At 41.1% G+C, this 17,319-nt stretch overlaps 1 protein-coding gene across 2 annotated transcripts in view; it reads right to left on the bottom strand.

The window, feature by feature from the left end:
• frmd4ba (FERM domain containing 4Ba) overlaps positions 1 to 16,879 on the bottom strand; it is a 125,870-nt gene extending 108,991 nt beyond the window's left edge. Inside the window, exons 1-2 of one of the 2 annotated variants that reach the window (XM_061874770.1) lie at positions 16,844 to 16,864; positions 16,643 to 16,749 (exon numbers count right to left, since the gene is read on the bottom strand). The gene's annotated coding sequence lies outside the window, so the exon portion shown is untranslated. Of the gene's footprint in view, positions 1 to 16,642 lie in introns of both variants that reach the window. The other variant, XM_061874769.1, reaches the window with a different exon arrangement.
• Positions 16,880 to 17,319: the final 440 nt, after the last annotated feature.

Genomic DNA, 17,319 nt, shown 5'->3' with positions numbered 1-17,319 from the left:
CTTTAGCGTCCTCTACAACATCCTCTTTTCCTCCATATAAACAGCATGCTGACCAAGTCACATAATATATGCGGCTTTCACACACACATATGCGAATGCCCTGCATACTTGGTACACAGCCATACAGGTCACACTGAGGGTGGCCATATAAACAACTTTAACATTGTTACAAATATGCGCCACACTGTGAACCCACACCAAACAAGAATGACAAAACACATTTCGGGAGAACACCCGCACCGTAACACAACATAAACACAACAGAACAAATATCCAGAACCCCTTGCAGCACTAACTCTTCTGGAACACTACAATAAACACCCCCCGCTACTACCAAAACCCGCCCACCTCATTTTTATTTTATTTTCTAATTCATTAGCCTGTGGAAAAAGTTAATGTATATATTTACCTCAGAAGGCTGCAAATAGAAAAGAGGCATTAATTTTTTTAATTAAATTTTATTTAATATACCACTGATGTTTTTTCGTTTGTTTTTTGAAAGTTGATTTTGCACTATTGCGTTATATAAGCTCTGCCTGTTCCATGGGAGGAAGCCGGAGAACACGGAGGGAACCCACGCAGTCACGGGGAGAACATGCAAACTCCACACAGAAAGATCCCGAGCCCGGGATTGAACCCGGGATTGAACCCAGGATTACTTAGGACCTTCATATTGTGAGGCAGATGCACCAACCCCTGTTCCACCGTGCTGGCCTATTTAAGCCTTGCTTGTTCAATATTCATTGCAAAACTAGTTTGGGTCCCTATTAAAAGGTTAATTTGTTCAACCTTGGCCCGCGGCTTTGTTCAATTTTAAATTTTGGCCCACTCTGTATTTGAGTTTGACACCCATGTCATAGTGGATATTCTGGTTACCTGCAGTCTACAGTCATTTCAGACGTCTTGTCCTAACACTTTGCAATGTGAACGCAAACTTGCTTGTTTTTGGCTAAACCAAGATAAGAAAGTGCTGCCTCTTTTTGGTTCCTATTTAGTACCTTACGAAGAAGCACATAAGCAAGCACCACATGGCCTCTATAAACTCCCCAGTCAAGATGCCTGAAATTAATTGTGACCATCGCTGAACACCGACCGTATCTGTTGACACAATCAGTTAAAGGTATCTTTTCAAAATGTGGTCTATCTTCAAATTGATTTTCTTTATCTTATATGTATCTGTAAGCTAGTTTGCCTGCACACAGCAGCGGTCTACACAGGACGGCAATTTATTTGTGGTGATGTGTTGCATATTTGGCAATGACAGATGTGCATAAATGTAATGGATATTGTCGGAATGAGAAATAACGTTGTGGGAGGGACAAAAAGTGAGTAGTCAGTAGAGTTGCGCAATATAGACGATGTACGGTATAAATAATATAAATTTGGCAGACGATTGAGTTTTTAATATTAACATTATATCGTGATAATGCATGTTGATGACACATTCTGTGTACTGACAGCAACAATTCCTCAATGCAATGTAGCCGCCTCTCTCGGGAGCTAAAGGCTACTGTCCCTCCATGATGCAGCTTCTGAATCACTAACCCTCTTCTCAAAGATGGTAAATAAACTGTGTTTCTTACAAGTACCATTGTTACTGGAGGACTACAAGACAAGGAATAGCTAAACATGAAATGGGTTGTACTTGTATAGCGCTTTTCTACCTTCAAGGTACTCAAAGCGCTTTGACACTACTTCCACATTTACCCATTCACACAAACATTCACACACTGATGGAGGGAGCTGCCATGCAAGGCGCTAACCAGCACCCATCAGGAGCAAGGGTGAAGCGTCTTGCTCAGGACACAACGGACGTGACGAGGTTGGTTCTAGGTGGGATTTGAACCAGTGACCCTCGGATTGCGCACGGCCACTCTCCCACTGCGCCACGCCGTCCCTTGCATCTGAGGTGTATACAAGAAGTCCTGCTAACCGCTAAACTAGAGTTCTTGAATGTAAGCAGGGGTGGGCGGATCGATACAAATACCGACAGTAACAATACCAAGTATATTATCAGTATACTATATTCATGGAAACACTTATTTCCCTTCACGTTCATGTTATCATGCTAGGTTTTATGCAATATAGAATTGCATTCCCGACAACAGAAACTATTTTTAGCACAATGAAGCTCCGCGGGTAGGTAGGTGGGTGACCATTACAACCGCAGCGCATTCATGCGTCTGGAATGATCCAAATGCAAGAAAATGCATATTGTAAATAGGAAATGTATTCAAATAAAATATTTCCTGTACTAAAAAATTAACACCATGAAAAATAACATCAGCACAGACCAAAACACATTAAATTAATTTGTCACCCAGCCGCTATACAATTATAAAATGATATTGCTGAAAATACAATATCCATCCATCTATTCTACCGCTTGTCCCTTTTGGGGTCGCGGGGGGTCGCTGGAGCCTATATCAGCTGTATTCGGGCGAAAGGCGGCGTACACCCTGGACAAGTCGCCACCTCATGGCAGGGCCAACACAGATAGACAGACAACATTCACACTCCCATTCACACCAATCAACCTATCCCCCAGTGCATGTCTTTGGAGGTGGGAGGAAGCCGGAGGGAACCCACGCAGTCACGGGGAGAACATGCAAACTCCACACAGAAAGATCCCGAGCCCGAGATTGAACCCAGGACTACTCAGGACCTTCGTGTTGTGAGGCAGATGCACTAACACTTCTACCACCGTGCTGCCCTGAAAAGACAATATGTCTAATACTTTTTATTTCGACAGTTCATTATTGTATATGGGACAGAGCTGTAGTGCAATTGCCTCCTTTCTTACAGACATTTGACACATCTTTGATAGACACACAAAATAAAAATGCAAAACAGTGGTTGCAGAACAGTTTCAGTTTTGATAAATCACATGTGTGCATGTGCTACATAATTCTCCTTGTATCTTTTCCTAGTATTGTAGGCTCTCTGATAACTAGGGATGCTACTCAAAACCGATTTTCCCTGTTGTTCGATAAGAAAAGAACCGAGTCCTCGGACTCGAACCCCTTTTTTATAACCGGTACCCGTTATCGAGACCACTATAGTAAAGAAAAAGAGTTGGTTCTTTATTCGAATCCGTCCCGACCAGAAATGCTCCGTGAGACATCACAAGAAACGACGTCACGTAGCTCAGTCATTAGGCGCAGATAGCGAAAGCAGGAAAACAACGGACGGGAAAAAGTGCTCCAAGGTGTAATAAAGTTCAAAACAAAAGACATAATCCAATGAATAACTCTACTGAAAGATTTGAGCAGGGTACAAACACATGACCAACACTTTGACGACCAACCGGAAACATAGCAACCAGGCTAGCAACGCACCTTCTTTACGGCAGCTGTCGCAACGTTCTTAAAGCAACCGCAGCACATACATATATATATATATACACAACATATCCCCCTTTTTTAACTTTTGTTTTTGTTTCCTTGTAAACAAAGCAAAATCACACTGTATATGTGTTGTCAATCTAATTATAAATAATGCAGACGAGGCGTATTGGCTGAGTTCTTGACGTTTACTGCCGGGTGACGACATGCAACAACACTTTTCGGGGCTACCGCGCATGCTCGTCACTCCCGTTGCATGCTGGGTAGTGTAGTTATATTCCCTAGCTCATAAAGAAATAATGTTAACTCAATAAAGTGTATTTCTTTTTTTAGCTTTAACTTTTCATATTTTAGCATTGTAACCACATTTGCAAACAACTTTTCTCTTCATAGAATTTTCTTTCAATAAACCCTGCCTTCCGCCCGATTGTAGCTGAGATAGGCGCCAGTGCCCCCCGCGACCCCGAAAGGGAATAAGCGGTCGAAAATGGATGGATGGATAAATAAATAAAGTGCAAAAAATGTCAAAGCATCATAACAGTTATGTCAAATGGTAGTAGAAGTGCACTTTTTGAAAAGCTGTATTATTTACAGTCGGGTGCCCAAGGGACTGATTTGATTTAACACTATATTATTGTTTATACACCTATAGTGATCACAGAGACAGGTTGTTTTTGTGTTACTGTATATATTTGTTTTTCTGAAAAATCCCACTTAATATACTTTGGGTAACAACAGTCAATATTTATTTTATTTTATTTTATTTTTTAGGGGGGTAACAATCAATATTTATTAGATTTTATTTTTTCTTATATAATAAAAGTGAGCTTTTGTTAAACCAAATATATATATATTTTTCCATGTACAACATCCTATCTGGACTCGATAAGAGAATCGATAAGTAATCGGTTCGATAATAGGATTCGATAATAGGCTCGAACTTGATAATTTCTTATCAAACATCATCCCTACTGATGATTAGCATATATTCTGCCTATTCATGAAGACAGACATACTGAATGGATCTATTTTGCTCACTTAAGAGATGCAACCTTCTGCGCTCCACTTTAGTAGTAAAAAATCTAAAAAATCTGGGTATTATCTTCGACCCAACTCTCTCCTTTGAGTCACACATTAAAAGCGTTACTAAAACGGCCTTCTTTCATTTCCGTAATATCGCTAAAATTCGCTCCATTTTGTCCACTAAAGACGCCGAGATCATTATCCATGGGTTTGTTACGTCTCGTCTCGATTACTGTAACGTATTATTTTCGGGTCTCCCCATGTCTAGCATTAAAAGATTACAGTTGGTACAAAATGCGGCTGCTAGACTTTTGACAAGAACAAGAAAGTTTGATCACATTACGCCTGTACTGGCTCACCTGCACTGGCTTCCTGTGCACTTAAGATGTGACTTTAAGGTTTTACTACTTACGTATAAAATACTACACGGTCTAGCTCCATCCTATCTTGCCGATTGTATTGTACCATATGTCCCGGCAAGAAATCTGCCTTCAAAAGACTCCGGCTTATTAGTGATTCCTAGAGCCCAAAAAAAGTCTGCGGGCTATAGAGCGTTTTCCGTTCGGGCTCCAGTACTCTGGAATTCGAAATGTTACCTCAGTAGAAGCATTTAAGTCTCACCTTAAAACTAATCTGTATACTCTAGCCTTTAAATAGACCTCCTTTTTAGACCAGTTGATCTGCCGCTTCTTTTCTTTCTCCTATGTCCCCCCCTCCCTTGTGGAGGGGGTCCGGTCCGATGACCATGGATGAAGTACTGGCTGTCCAGAGTCGAACCCAGGATGGACCGCTCGTCGGGACCCAGGATGGACCGCTCGCTTGTATCGGTTGGGGACATCTCTACGCTGCTGATCCGCCTCCGCTTGAGATGGTCTCCTGTGGACGGGACTCTCGCTGCTGTCTTGGATCCGCTTGAACTGAACTCTCGCGGCTGTGTTGGAGCCACTATGGATTGAACTTTCACAGTATCATGTTAGACCCGCTCGACATCCATTGCTTTCGTTCCTCTAGAGGGGGGGGGGTTGCCCACATCTGAGGTCCTCTCCAAGGTTTCTCATAGTCAGCATTGTCACTGGCGTCCCACTGGATGTGAATTCTCCCTGCCCACTGGGTGTGAGTTTTCCTTGCCCTTTTGTGGGTTCTTCCGAGGATGTTGTAGTCGTAATGGTTTGTGCAGTCCTTTGAGACATTTGTGATTTGGGGCTATATAAATAAACATTGATTCATTGATTGATTGAGTAGACCAGCTTTGCGTGTACAATCAAGTTTGCACTTGAACCTTTAGTAGATAAGGCTTTTGTCTGTGTGTTAAGTAGCCTACCACACGCTACATTCAAAGACAGTCCCATTATAATGTGCCTATGAGCAAGGGCCAACAGATAATGGCAAAATGTATTTGTGGTGATGTGCCATCAATAAATAAAAGTATGGGAAACACTGCAAAAATAGATGAAACGCTGTGCATGCACCAGGGGAGAAATAGAGTCAGGGGTCAACTCAGCATGTTCATGCCCCTGAGCAGTTTCGGGAGGGTTGATCCCTTTTGATGGGTATGGATGACATCCGGTTGGCTGTCATAAAGGTAAAACGCCCACACAGCTAAAGCTGTACCACAAATCCTTCTCTGGGGTAAAAGGATAACACTGTGGTCTGGTTAAACTACTGCAAATCGCTGACTTTTGAAGTTAACCTTCTGTACTGTTTTTAAATCATTTAAAAGGAGGCGGGCTAGTGCTCTGCAATTTCAGAAGAATACGCCCACAATCTGGCACATGTTTTTGGTCAAACATATTAAAAAGTGTTTTACTGTCTTCATTCTTCCAAATCATTAGAAACTAAATCACCATTCGAGAGCCTGATACGATTATTTGTTTTCTAATTATAACTGGATCAAGTCCATCAGAAGTGATATTTCTGTAAGAAAAAATGCTGGAAATGAGTCATAAAGTGTGTGTTTGGTTGACTCTTTGTTTAACTCAGGATGTCCTGTCTGCAGGGACAAAGCAGACATGAAACAAGGAAAAGAGATACAGCGTCTGCACACCGCTGAGCTGATTCACAGCATATGAGGAACAGATTCCTGTTGACACAACTTTCGGCGTGAACCACGTTGGCTGTGATTACATTATAGACTAAATTGATGTTCATCAAAGGAGACAATTTTGTCGCAAGGGCTGTCATTTTAAAAGAAAACCAATGGAATCAAGGCCACAGTCTGTCGGCTCAGGAAGGGCTCTGAATTGATTTTTACGGCTGGGACTATAGATTAGCACTGACCCAAAAACACATAAATTGGAAAATAGTGGTCTTCCTTAATTGAGCTTCCAGGGAACAGAAAAACAAAATTCGTAGAAGTCGCTTCTACTGTTTTAGTAAGCAGCTTTTAGGATACAAACTGAAAGGATTCTCAGGGTCATACAAATTTTTCTTTAGAAAAAGCAATGTGACGTTTTATGAATTCAGACTTTAGTTAGTTAGATGTCTCATGTTTCTGTAAAATGTTACCGTTCATGTATGTACAGCTCCAAATTATCGAACTTGCAACTTCTGTAAATAATTGTTTTCAGAGGTGTGTCCTCATCTGTGTCTTCGAAACACAATATAAATGATACAGAAATGTTAATACTAAGGTAACATATTGCGATAATGCATGTTGATGACACATCTAAAAGTGTCCCGCAAATTTAATAGCGACTAGCAAACAAAGGCATCCAAAACGCAAAGTATTGTCATCGCTAGCGGCTAATGTCCCTTCACAGTGCAGACCCACTTCTAATACAGCTATCCCCACCTCCATGGCGGCAAATAAATGTTTCTTACAAGTATCATCATTGGAGCGTGAGAAGTAGCTGAACATGCTACGCTACACACCGTTGGGGGGTTAGCTAACCGCAAGCTAGATTTTTAAAATGTAAATAACAGAGGGCAGCTCAACATAAATACCGACAATAATAGCTGAGATAGGTTCCAGCACCCCCCGCGACCCTGAAAGAGATAAGCGGTAGGAAATGGATGGAGAGATGATTAAAAGTGGGAATCTTTGAAGACTTCACAATTTAATTCGATTCCGATACTTGGGGTGACAATACGTTTTCGAATCGATTTTTGATTTAACATAATTCTGGTAGTGAAGTGTGAAGGGAATTATATTTATATAGCGCTTTTCTCAAGTGACTCAAAGCGCTTTACATAGTGACACCCAATATCTAAGTTACATTTAAACCAGTGTGAGTGGAACTGGGAGCAGGTGGGTAAAGTGTCTTGCCCAAGGACACAATGGCAGTGACTAGGATGGCACAAGCGGGAATCGAACCTGCAACCCTCAAGTTGCTGGCACGGCCACTCTATCAACCGAGCTATGCCGCCCCATGGTAATATTATTTGGTATTTATAAAAATGTATTCTTGAAATTTTACTTACAAAAATCACAGAATGGTAATCAAGATAATAAAAGAAAATACAGCAACCTAAACACTAATATAATCCTATATTTAGGATAGTGATTGACAAAATAAAATGAGGAGACATATAAATACGATATTTATTAACTACAATACTAAAAATAAAAGGAAAACCAAAAAATAATAAAACTGAAAATATAAATAATAGTTGTTTAATGTTTTTAATCCAAAAATGTATTCCTAAAAAGAAAGGTGAAAAAATAAATAAATTATTTTTTTAAATTTGATTCCTGAAAAGTATGACTTGATAGGATCGTAATAAATATAAATTAAGATTTGAATGTGAATTGATTTTTTGAGGTACCAAATATAGTATTACTATATGGTTGATACTACAGTGGTTAGATCAATACTTTTTTTTATACTAAATATATTTTGTTGTTATTGTTCCAAAACTTAGGGAATACATCCTTGGACAAAGGAGGGCTTTAAGAGCAAAAACCAAACGACCAATTACAGCCAATAGGAGACGGTTATTTGAATATTTAATTAATATTGTTACACTGCTATCCTGTGTTTTTGTTTGATTATAATTGTGATTATAATAAATGATCTAAAAAAATGTGAACTATCAGTATCAGCATTGGTATGACCAACACTGCCCCTGTAATTACTTGGTATTGAATACCCAAATTTATCCAAACAGAATAATAAATATTTCATACATTTACAGAGAAGCGAAAAGCAGAAAGTAACCATCTATTAACAGTACATTAGCAAATACATTCATAATAGTTTTGGCAAAATACAACTAGAAATTATGTAATCTGTTACGTCAGCAGCCCATTTAGGAGCCTTCGTAACCTGTTTTGAAATGGTTCTATTATCTTTTATATACCAAATAATATATTGCAATATACATCGTTAGTGCATGAGGCTGCAACTTATATTGTGATATAGATTTAAGGCTTATCCTTTAGGGGTGTGGGAAAAAAATCGATTCGAATTCGAATCGCGATTGTCACGTTGTGTGATTCAGAATCGTTTCTCATTTTTTTTTTTTTTTTTATCAATCCAACAAAACAATACACAGCAAAACCATAACAATGCAATCCAATTCCAAAACCAAATCTGACCCAGCAACACTCAGCACTGCAATAAACAGAGCAATTGACAGAAGACACAAACACGACACAGAACAAACCAAAAGTAGTGAAACAAAAATGTATATCATCAACAACAGTATCAATATTAGTTATAATTTTAACATAACAGTGATTAAAAATCCCTCATTGACATTATCATTAGACATTTATGAAAATAAATATAAAAGAACAATAGTGTCACAGTGGCTTACACTTGCATCGCATCTCATAAGCTTGAAAACACACTGTGTCCAATATTTTCACAAAGATAAAATAAGTCATATTTTTGGTTTGTTTAATAGTTAAAACAAATTTACATTATTGCAATCAGTTGATAAAACATTGTCATTTACAATTATAAAAGCTTTTTACAAAAATCTACTACTTTGCTTGCATGTCAGCAGACTGGGGGAGGTCCTGCTTAAATCCTATGTATTGAAAAAATAGAGAATCCTTTTAAATCGGGAAAAACACGTTTTGAATCGAAAAAAAAATTGATTTTGAATCGAATCGTGACCCCAAGAATCGATATTGAATCGAATCGTGGGACACCCAAAGATTTGCAGCCCTGCTATCCTTAGTTGTCGGTAGCTATGTTTCAATACCAGTCTTTTGCAAAATAAAAGTGATATTTTGAAAAATTTGACAAAGTACATTTGCGAGTTGTAGGTGTTTCCATTAAAGGGTGTTTTGTGTCATAATTGTAGTAAAATCTCATCCCGCGAAACTGGATGGACGCTTTGCGAGGAGGTCAAAGGCAGGGGGTGATTGCTCAAAGGCAGCGCCCCCATGTACAGTATGGCAGCGGATTTGTGGGAGAGAATTTCGAACGAGGAATTCTCAGCTGAATCGGGGATTCAAGGAGGACATACGTCGTTAGAACCAGTCTGACAGGGGTATGCTTTATTGCTGATGCATTGCATTGTATGAACTTGCCTGACCACAGTATCACATAACCCAACTGACAAACTCTCATTTAAATGTGGGTTGAGTGCATAGTAATCAAAATGTGTTGGCAGAAAATGCTGACTTGTACAAAATTGCAGTGTAAAAAGGGCGTAAAGCAGCACAGGTCACACAGTCCCCCATTCACTAGATATAACCTTGTTTACTCTGTACATTATGTATACGCTTGTCAATGAGCCCTGATTGGTAAATATTGTATATGTGCAGGCCTAGCAGCGACGTTGGAATATTCCGTGGTTAATAGCTTTATTGAATTGGAAGCGCTGACCGCATTAAAATCAGCCGAACATCCCACACCAAAGCAGACACAAAGCTGTCTTTGCAGTCTGTGAGCGAGTCACAAAGGGAAAGCACATGTTGCTTTCTGGAGGCACAAATTGAATACAGTCAACGCTAACCAGCCGGAGCTTTTGGTCCCACGTCCCTCGCACACCTCCTTGTCACTGAATTTCCTCATGATCGAGACTCTATTGTGACATTAAAAGAATACTCTTATTTGATGTTTGTTGTGTTATTAGGGGAAGTGAACGGCCACCTCGGCACCGCACTTGTTTTCATTATTTAGAGCGACACAAGACCCATACAGGATATCACGTTCCTGCCTGCCCCATTGTTTGTTTTGATCGGGGAAACAGGATATTCACACCAAGCAAGGCAGCTGACAACATAGGTCTGAAAAACGAGAAAACAAACTTAAAGTCTTACTTGTTGTACTTAATGATGGTGTTGCGCTAATGGAGGTACCGGAGTAGAGGGGCACCTCGGTTTTTGCTAGTAATAAGTTCCAAAAGGTCCAATGAAGATTGAATCATGCAATATTACAATGATTATAGTTTAACATGCCAAAATTAGTTTGAAATAATACAAGGATGGCAATGTGAGAGGAGGTGAGCCCGCCACCTTCATACTTGGTTGTTAGGGCTGCAACTAATCAGTGATCATTTTGTCAATTAGTTGACCAGTCAATTGCTTACGATCTGTTGTACACGTCTTTGTTTACCGTTGAATCCACAAACTGATTTGAACTTGTTTTAAAACCTATTATAGTAAATTCAGTGATAACAAAAGAAACCCAATCCCAGCTCTACAATACTTGAGATAGAAATTAGGGACAAGCTGTAGAAAATGGATGGATAGATGGATGGAAATTTAAGACATACAGATACTATACTTAAAACAGGAAAAACTACAATTCATAATAGCAACTATATGAATTATATATATATAAAAAATTGTGATTTGGGTGTGAATCCATTTTTTTTCAAGCACCCCCAATAACCAGAGTGAAAATAAATCAACCCATTTAAAGTAAGAATATTTTGTCAATTAATGTTTATAATTGACTTATGTCGATTAACTGTTGCAGCCCTGTTTGCCATGTGTACATTTTTTGTATTATATTTGTGTCGATATATCAATAGATGATAGTCCTAAATTTGAAGTATATATCGATCTGTGCTCGGCAAGTCGACCTTCCGGAAGATAGGTATCAATCCAACGTTGTTTAAAACACTCATCTAAATTAATCGATAATAGAAAACAGAAAACAATGGATTTAAGAACGACAAACTTTATATGAAGTTTTGCACTTTTAGTGATAAGAACGCTTAACAATGAGAGTAGTGGCAGGTCAAACCACTGCTCATTTAACCTGAAAATATTTGGTTGCACTTAATTTTTCGGGTAAACCTATAGTTAATTCAACCCAAAGAGATTAATATTGTATTATTTACAATGAAAGTAACAAATACATGTACTGATAATAGGTTGGTTACTGTACTTTTATTTAACTGTTGTTTACTTGCTTTTTTTGTGTCCATAATTAATTCATTCATAATTCCCTTAAAAGAAATAAAAGGGAATATAGGAAACTTCACCTGCAGGGTTTCATTTATTTCACAGTCACACTGGTTGTTGTTGTTTTTTTGGAACATCCCACAGGTGAACAGGCTATTTGGGAACAGGTGGGTGCCATGATTGGGTATAAAAGTAGCTTCCATGAAATGCTCAGTCATTCACAAACAAGGATGGAGCGAGGGTCACCACTTTGTCAACAAATGCGTGAGCAAATTTTTGAACACTTTAAGAACAACATATATCAACAAGCTATCTCAAAGAAATCACTGCACGTAAGTGGCAAGGCCGTGACCTTCGATTGCTCAGGCGGTACTGCATCAAAAACCAATATCAGTGTGTAAATGATATCACCACATGGGCTTAGGAACATTTCAGAAAACCACGATTACAGTTTGTCGCTACATCTGTAAGTAAGTACAGTTTGTCGCTACATCTGTAAGTGCAAGTTAAAACTCTACTATGCAAAGCAAAAGCCGTTTATCAACAACACCCAGAAACGCCGGCGGCTTCACTGGAAACCCTGAATACAAATAATCATCAATTTTAGGGCTTTTAAAGAGTGCGTCCGCTATTTATGGTTTTACACTATTCAGAGCTACTGCAGGGTTCCCCAACCTTTTTTCCACCAGGGACCGGTTTAATGTATGCGTTATTTTTCACGGACTCGCTTTCTACGTTTGGCAGATAAAAACAGCAAAAAAATTAGCATGAACAATTTTGCATTTGGCTACAATCTGGCATGTTAACATTTTATATGTCCATTAATATATATGTCTATTTGTCACCCATTTTGTTCATAACTTTTATGGACAGAATTTCTAGGCGCAGTCAGGGTGTTAAGGGGATCTGGTTTGGTGGCTGCAGGATTAGGTCTCTGCTTTTTGCAGATGATGTGGTCCTGATGGCTTTATCTGGCCAGGATCTTCAGCTTTCGCTGGATCGGTTCGCAGCCGAGTGTGAAGCGACTGGGATGGGAATCAGCACCTCCAAGTCCGAGTCCATGGTCCGGAAACGGGTTGCGTGCCATCTCCATGAATCTACCATCCACCATGAATTGATTAACGTGGACCCCGGCTTAAACAAGTTGAACAACTTATTCAGGTGTTACCATTTTGTGGTCAATTGTACAGAATATGTACTGTACTGCGCAATCTACTAATAAAAGTTTCAATCAATCAATTCGGGTTGGGGAGGAGACCCTGCCCCAAGTGAAGGCGTTTAAGTACCTCAGAGTCTCGTTCACGAGTGAGAGAAGAGTGGATCGTGAGATCGACAGGCGGATCGGTGCGGCGTCTTCAGTAATGCGGACGCTGTATCAATCTGTTGTGGTGAAGAAGGAGCTGAGCCGGAAGGCAAAGCTCTCAATTAACCGGTCGATCTAGGTTCCCATCTTCACCTATGGTCATGAGCTTTGGGTTATGACCAAAAGGAAAAGATCACGGGCACAAGCGGCCAAAAAGAGTTTCCTCCGCCGGGTGGCCAAGCTCTCCCTTAGAGATAGGGTGAGAAGCTCTGTCATCCGGGAGAAGTTCAATGTAAAGCTGCTGCTCCTCCACATCGAGAGGAGCCAGATGAGGAGGTTCGGGCAGCTGGTCAGGATGCCACCCGAACGGTTTCATCTGACCACATGACATTCTCCCAATCCTCTGCTGTATCATCCATGTCCTATCTGGCAAACTTCAGACTGGTCTGGACATGCACTGGCTTAAGCAGGGGGACACGTCTGGCACTGCAGGATCTGATTCCCTGTCGGCGTAGTGTGTTACTGATGGTAACCTTTGTTACTTTGGTCCCAGCTCTCTGCAAGTCATTCACCATGTCCCCCCGTGTGGTTCTGGGATTTTTGCTCACCGTTCTCATGATCATGTTGACCCCACGTGATGAGAGCTTGCATGGAGCCCCAGATCGAGGGAGATTATCAGTGGTCTTATATGTCTTCTATTTTCTGATAATTGCTCCCACTGTTGATTTTTTCACACCAAGCTGCTTGCCTATTGTAGATTCACTCTTCCCAGTCTGGTGCAGGACTACAATTCTTTTCCTGGCGTCTTTTGACAGCTCTTTGGTCTTGGCCATAGTGGAGTTTGGAGTCGAACTGTTTGAGGCTGTGGACAGGTGTCTCTTATACAGATAACGAGTTCAAACAGGTTCCATTAATACAGGTAACGAGTGGAGGACAGAAGAGCTTCTTAAAGAAGAAGTTACAGGTCTGTGAGAGCCAGAGATCTTCCTTGTTTGACCTATTTTCCACCATAATTTACAAATAAATTCTTTAAAATTCCTACAATGTAAATTCCTGGATTTTTTTTTTTCACATTCTATATCTCACAGTTGAAGTGTACCTATGATGAAAATTACAGACCTCTGTCATCATTTTAAAGGGGAACATTATCACCAGACCTATGTAAGCGTCAATATATACCTTGATGGTTCAGAAAAAAGACCATCTATTTTTTTAACCGATTTCCGAACTCTAAATGGATGAATTTTGGCGAATTAAACGCCTTTCTGTTAATCGCGCTGGAGGCAATGACGTCAGAATGTGACGTCGCCGAGGTAACACACCCGCCTCTGTTATTTTCCGTTTTTTAAACTATTTTTTGGAACCTTGGAGACATCATGCCTCGACGGTGTGTTGTTGGAGGGTGTAACAACACTAACAGGGAGGGATTCAAGTTGCACCACTGGCCCGAAGATGCGAAAGTGTCTTCCGCCAGACCCCCATTGAATGTGCCAGTGTCTCCACATTTGACCGGCGATGCTAAGACAGACATGGCACAGAGATGTATGGATAACCTGCAAATGCATTTGCAACGATAGTCAACGAAATCACAAAGGTGATTTTTGTTGATGTTGACTGCCAGTTAATCGATGATAACATGCTACGCTAATCAATCAATCAATCAATCAATGTTTACTTATATAGCCCTAAATCACTAGTGTCTCAAAGGGCTGCACAAACCACCACGACATCCTCGGTAGGCCCACATAAGGGCAAGGAAAACTCACACCCAGTGGGACATCGGTGACAATAATGACCCAGTGGGACGTCGTTGACAATGATGACTATGAGAACCTTGGAGAGGAGGAAAGCAATGGATGTCGAGCGGGTCTAACATGATACTGTGAAAGTTCAATCCACAATGGATCCAACACAGTTGCGAGAGTCCAGTCCAAAGCGGATCCAACATAGCAGCGAAAGTCCCGTTCACAGCGGAGCCAGCAGGAAACCATCCCAAGCGGAGGTGGATCAGCAGCGCAGAGATGTCCCCAGCCGATACACAGGCAAGCAGTACATGGCCACCGGATCGGACCGGACCCCCTCCACAAGGGAGAGTGGGACATAGAAGAAAAAGAAAAGAAACGGCAGATCAACTGGTCTAAAAAGGGAGTCTATTTAAAGGCTAGAGTATACAAATGAGTTTTAAGGTGAGACTTAAATGCTTTTACTGAGGTGGCATCTCGAACTGTTACCGGGAGGGCATTCCAGAGTACTGGAGCCCGAACGGAAAACGCTCTATAGCCCGCAGACTTTATTTGGGCTTTGGGAATCACTAACAAGCCGGAGTCCTTTGAACGCAGATTTCTTGCCGGGACATATGGTACAATACAATCGGCAAGATAATCGATGCTAACATGCTATTTACCGGCGGTGCTAAAGCAGACATGGCACAGAGATGTATGGATAACCTGCAGATGCATTTGCAACTATTTTACATTTCCTTCCACCCACATTTAATGCGAAAAAAAACACTTACCAATCGACGGATTTAAGTTGCTCCAGTGTCAAAAGATGCGAAAGTCCTGATCGTTTGGTCCGCACATTTTACCGGCGATGCTAACGCAGCTATTCGGCCATGCTATGGCTATGAATAGCGTCAGTAGCTATTCGCTCAATAGCTTCAGTTTTTTCTTCAATATTTTCATACTCCAACCATCTGTTTCAATACATGCGTAATCTGTTGAATTGCTTAAATCGCTGATATCCGAGTTTGAATCCGAGCTAATGTCACTATATCTTGCTGTGGTATTCGCCATTGTTTGTTTACATTGGCAGCCCTGTATGACGTCACAGGGAAATGGCCAGTGTCTTCACAGAGAGCCGAAAATAAGGCACTTTAAAGCTTTATTTAGGGATATTCTGAGACCGGTAAAATTTCGAAAAAAAAACTTCAAAAAATACAACAAGCCACTGGGAACTGATTTTTACTGTTTTTAAACCTTTTGAAATTGTGATAATGTTCCCCTTTAAGTGGGAGAACTTGCACAATCGGTGGCTGACTAAATAGTTTTATGCCCCACTGTCCTGCAGTCCTGTGTTCAAATCCAGGCTTGGGATCTTTCTGTGTGGAGTTTGCATGTTCTCCCCGTGAATGCGTGGGTTCCCTCCGGGTACTCCGGCTTCCTCCCACTTCCAAAGACATGCACCTGGGGATAGGTTGATTGGCAACACTAAATTGGCCCTAGTGTGTGAATGTGAGTGTGAATGTTGTCTGTCTATCTGTGTTGGCCCTGCGATGAGGTGGCGACCTGTCCAGGGTGTACCCCGCCTTCCGCCCGATTGTAGCTGAGATAGGCGCCAGCGCCCCCCGCGACCCCGAGAGGGAATAAGCGGTAGAAAATGGATGGATGGATGTACATCAATTAATAAGCTTATTGGTGCAGTTAGTGGGGACCACTGATCTCCAGTACCTACAAGCTGCAGGACCAGCAAAACATCATTGGTGACGTCACAAGTTCCAGCTGACATTAAAACAACACACAGTACTTTTTGTGTCAAGTCAGCGAATTAGGATAAAATATAGCAAAAGACCACCGTGTCATAATAGCACGTATTGTCTCATAGCAGTTAAAGTGAACGCTAAATATAAGAAATGTAACATGGCGAGTAGTAAACGTTGCTCACCTTCTCGTGTCTTTTGTTGTGCTCGGTTGGCTCCACTTATTGTTCCTACTCACTGCCGCTCAGCCCGCACTTAACGCCAGGCGGACTCCCGCCGAGGACCGGATGTACTAATTGTGAAGAACGAACCCCCAAAAAATACAAAAAAAACAGTAAAAAGAGTTGCCGGCTTGCCGGCATAGTGAACACTTGCTACACACTCACATCCGCTCGCCTCCTCTTCCTCCTCCTCATCCTCACCCCGCGCGAGCAGGATGGGGCACGTGAGCTTCGGGACGGATGGACACCAGCCTTCAGACTGGGTGGGCGGATCGATACAGGTTTCGGTCATGTCGATACCTGTGTTTGTGTTTGTTTTGTTTGTTGTGTTAATCACGAGACATTTGAATGTTTCAAAAAGTCCCAAGCGAATAGTGTTTTTGTTTGTTTTTACTTGTTTGCACTTTCGGCTTTATTTAGTTTGAACCACTTGGGGACGCGTTAGGGTTAGGGTTATTCTGCGTTAGGGTTAGGGTTCCGGTTTGGTGGCCGCGGGATTAGGTCTCTGCTTTTTGCAGACGATGTGGTCCTGTTGGCTTCATCTGGCCGGGATCTTCAGCTCTCACTGGATCGGTTCGCAGCCGAGTGTGAAGCGACCGGAATGAGAAACAGCACCTCCAAGTCTGAGTCCAAGGTTCTCG

The sequence above is a fragment of the Nerophis ophidion genome, linkage group LG16 (assembly GCF_033978795.1).
Source record: "Nerophis ophidion isolate RoL-2023_Sa linkage group LG16, RoL_Noph_v1.0, whole genome shotgun sequence".
Lineage (NCBI taxonomy): Eukaryota > Metazoa > Chordata > Actinopteri > Syngnathiformes > Syngnathidae > Nerophis > Nerophis ophidion.
The sequence above is the reverse complement of the archived record's forward strand: the minus strand, read 5'-3'. Positions and strand labels throughout refer to the sequence as shown.